General features: G+C 46.2%; 1 pseudogene; it reads right to left on the reverse strand.

Annotated features, from left to right (window-relative positions):
* Positions 1-917: 917 nt before the first annotated feature.
* On the reverse strand, positions 918-2,519 carry LOC140711125 (ubiquitin carboxyl-terminal hydrolase 17-like; annotated as a pseudogene).
* Positions 2,520-4,497: the final 1,978 nt, after the last annotated feature.

The following is a 4,497-nucleotide window of genomic DNA, read 5'->3' on the forward strand; positions in this document are numbered from 1 at the left end:
CCACCTCGGATGAACAAGTCTCATTGCTGGTCAGGGACTGTGCTTCAGAGATGCACCTTTTGCAGCTGGACGATTGACCCGGAATCTCCCAAATGCCATTTTGATACACACCAAATGAGATTTATTTCAGTGCTTGCTGATTTTATTTTAGTTGAATACACACACACTCCTGTGTTTGATTTCCTTTATTATAAATACGACTTACTTCCAAATGACTCACATACCAGTGGGATGATTTTCTGCTTCAATTCATTGGAAATGGACAGCATTCAACAGGCAAGTGTGTCTGTCTGTCTGTTTCCAGCATTCTGTGGGTTCCACCAAGGGCACAAGTCCTAGGGCGCCTGAGGTCCATTCAACAAGCAATGTAAAAACGGCGAGGCAGGTTCAAAAGAAAAACACCCTTCCTCTCTTCAAATGCGTTCCAGTTTCCACTACTCAAGGTAGGGAGAAGGATCCACAGAAGTCCCACGTTCGCAAAATTTCAACTTCTGGTGCTCACCAACAACTGACGAATGAAACACACTCCAAGAGAAAATAGTCAACCCCGTCCCCTGCAATAACTTCACGTGCAACCCTACACCGCAATATGTCCTATTCAGAAATTCACACTGAATGTCATCTTCCATGAACACAAACACACAGACAATCCCCCCACAGGTTCAGAAGACTCACGACGGCAAAACTCGATGTTTCCCATGTCTGGGCTCATCCTGAAACGCAGCCGTCACTATCCAGTTGTCCCTCTTGTGTAGACAGAAACCTGGGCTCCTCATTACTTTATGTCGGATTGACTGAGTATGTGATGGTGTGTGTGTGTGTGCGTGCGTGAACCCCCTCGTGGGTGTGTGTGTGTGTACGTGTATGTGTGTGTGTGTCAGTTTGTGTGCGCATGCACTCCTGCGTTTGGGTGGAGACTTTTCCTGAGATCACTGGCACACAAACAGAGCCCTCTTGCTGTGTTTGTTCCTCCCTTTGGATCTCCTGGTCCTCCCTTGCAGAGAAGTGAGTGTGTCAGTGTTCATGGACTCCTGAGGTGTCAGTTTCCTTGAAGAGAGGTTCAGCAGGGAGCTTTGCTGTTCAGGATGATGGTTGTTCATCCCACTCTTGTATTTTGATGGATGAATCACAAGCACGTTGGGAGGCAGGGTACATTCGACTTTTCTGACGTTGAAGTCAGGCTTGGTTTTGTTTTGCTCTTGGAGGAACTTCCAGTGGTCTAAGGTGCTTTCCGGAGTGGCTCTTTCCACTAAGTGCTCCTCCAAGTCGGGTACCTGGAGGCAGGGTTCTCTCTGGAGCTCTCCTTGCGTTGCTCGCCTGTCTTTGTGTTCAGCGCCAGGGGCTCCTGGTTCCCTGCCTATTGACACACTCTCACTGCATCTTTCCAGTTCACTCTTCTGGATGTAAAAGAGGACATAGGCCTGTTGACTCAGGACAGAAGCGATGCTACAGGCAGTGACCTTGGTGTCATCTATTTTATACCACTGGCCTCCTGGAGCTTTGACATAAGAGAGGTAATGTCCGTTGTGACAACTCCACCCAGCGTGGACCAGCACAGCATAGAGGACATAGACTAGAGGTCCTGTGTTCTGCTGAGACATGTATGGCTGCATGTCAAGGCACTCAGGGTATTGCACATTCTTGGCAAGTTTGTTGCCTGTGACATCGGAGAATCTCTTCAATACAAGGATGAGGACCTTGGCAGAAGTGTGTAGAGTGAACGTCTTGGAGGCAGGTGCCTTCTAGAGACAAAGACCACAATGATAGGCATTCTCTCCATTGAGTTCTTCGGGCTTCACCACCTGTTCCAAAGCTTGCTTCACACTCTGAGCTGCCTGGATATCCAGGGCGATGTCCAGGTAAGGGTCAAAGGTGTCCGAAACACCCTGGCAGTGGAGACACTTGATTTGAGATCTCCAGCAGCCTCCAAATATCTGGTGGATGAGGGTGGTGTCCTCAGAGTCATGATCTACCTGCTTGTGCCCGGGAAGGCATGCCTTTTTCATCGCATCCACAATAAACATCAGAAACTCATGGACATCTTCCTGCTTGCCTCGATGGAAGCCAGCAGCCAATGCCTGTGAGGGCTGGATGACGTGGCCAGGACAGTGGAGGGCCCGTGTAATGTGAGCTTCCATCGTACACAGCATGCAGCACTTGTGACGCTGACAAAGTTGAGAGTGCTCCTGCGACAGCATGTAGTTGGCAAGGGGTGGTGTGTATGTCAGGCACTGCAGGGAAGCATTCAAGTAGCAAGTATTTCCCATATTCTGGAGCCCAGCCCCCACCGCAGCAGGTCTCCTGCTACTGAGAGGAAGCTTCTTTCTGGGGGCAGGCTGTCTTGCCACAGGAGCCAAATCATCACAGAGGTTGACTTGGGTCTCAGATGACAGTGGTGACTTCTCAGGTAGAGAAGTCCGCTGAATTTCAGCAAAAGCTGCATCTGGCCGAGAAGATATGAGTTTTGAAAAGCGGTTGAACTGCCACTCACCTCCCAAGTGGAGTGAATCGGCCTCCATGTCGCCAGGAGCAAGGATCACAAGCTTTTTCTGCTGGGACCACACGTTGCAGAAAGACGCTATCTCTTCCGAGAGAGTCTTCAAATGACGCGCCATCTGGCTGCATCAGCCCTTATATAACTCACCCCCGCCTACCGCGAACACCCCACCCACCCATCAGGTACGCGGTCCACCAATCCAATATCAGCACTCAGTTAAAGAATGAGTCATAGGGTGTGTCCTCTTGTATTCCCCAGGGAGTTCACTTAAAACTCCTGGGGAATGCGTTAGTTTACTTAAAACAGTGGTAGGGAATAATTCTGTCCTTACAAAACAATGTGTGTGTTTGTGTGTATGTGTTTGCTTGCGTGAACTTGTGGGCATGCGGAATCATACCCATGTGAGTGTTTCTTTGTTTTTGTTTATATGTCTGGGTGTGTGTGTGTTTGAGCTGCGATGTGCTTCTAACTATGTGCTCTTGGCAGATACGATCATCCTTTCAGGCATTGAAGGACAGGAAGTCAGACCTGTACTTTCTGACTTGAGAATCATCAATGAAGTACAGTTAATAACACAGTGTATTTGTTTCCTTAATATCAAAGAAGAAATCCGTGCAGTCTAATAAGTATTCTAGCGATAACCTTTCCATGTTCAGCCTATTGATTCTGTGTTCGAGTGAGATGACTTACCAGTGGGGACCAAGACATGTCTTTGCAGGAAATGCTCTTGTGGAAGCTATATACCGAAATCATAAAGCATCAAGTGTCGGAAACATGCACTGAACTTAGACGAAATACTCAGTGTCCAAATTAGACTGTGAAAGACTTTCAGGAAATCATGCAATCACCGACATACCAATTGATGACATTCCCCGTATTTATGATTGCAAGTAAAGAGAAATACTCATGACATTCTATTTCCAGTGATTGAGGTCATATGACCGCAATTTAAGAAATCATGAAATCAGAAAACTTGACTAATCACAATTTAATCCAACTAAAACCTTTGGTTCATTTAAGAAAGGATGAATATAAAACAACATATCACACAGCATGGGAGATAATATTTTAATACGTATGTGATAATGGATCAACATTTGAGAGAGATGAAATAAATAGTTGTAAATTTGAGAATAGCATATAACCAGAATTAAACACTGTAAATGCCTGGGTGATGGGAGTGAGTCCCTGTCTCAGGAGGAAACATAGAGATTTAAAAGCAGGGCGTCTAAAAGAGATTTGCATACCATTGTTAAAACTGGCGGTTGTTTTAGTAAGAAAGGGAAAAATAAACCATTTGTCTTAGGGATTGTTGCATGTATTTTTCATCGTCTGAGATGTTGCTTCCAATTCCAGTTAAGCATTGTGTGGTGGACTTGCAGTTACCACATTTGGTGGAAAATGTCATGCTGATGAAGGTAGACTTGTTTCCCAAACTAAGAGGGACAGAATTTGGGTGTTTCTTTGGGACTTTTGGCTTACTAGGAATAAAGATCCTGGCTCTAGGGATTTTCTTAAAATTTTTCAGATAATGAGAAAGAGAATAGAATTTAGGCCAGGTGCCAAGGCCTCGAGGTGTACAGAAGCATCCCCGGTCTCAGGGCCCATGAAATCAGGATGATTTTAGGGAGGATGGTGGAATGAGGAGAGTGTGACCTTTGGTCTCCTTTCTTTCCCTTTTCTTTTCATGGGTCAAGTGTGCTCTATCAGAAGGCTTCCCCTTTCTGTTGGACAGAGTCCTGGAAGAAGAAATGAGCGCTGCTGAGAAAGATGCTCCACAAGGAGGAAGGAGTCACTATTTTCAGGAGCATGATCCCCAGAAGCATGAGAAATCCAGATGCCATGGCTTTACACAGGATGCTGGAGTTTCTTTCCTCTGGATCCGGGAACTTGGCATCAGTGTTCTGTAATGCCCATAACTGATTTTGAGGTGAGTCCACTTGATAACCTGTCTGCGTGTCATGCTCATTACACTGCAATTCACACACACGTCACACCGA

Source organism: Chlorocebus sabaeus, unplaced genomic scaffold (assembly GCF_047675955.1).
Source record: "Chlorocebus sabaeus isolate Y175 unplaced genomic scaffold, mChlSab1.0.hap1 unalloc_scaffold_159, whole genome shotgun sequence".
Classification (NCBI taxonomy): Eukaryota; Metazoa; Chordata; class Mammalia; order Primates; family Cercopithecidae; genus Chlorocebus; species Chlorocebus sabaeus.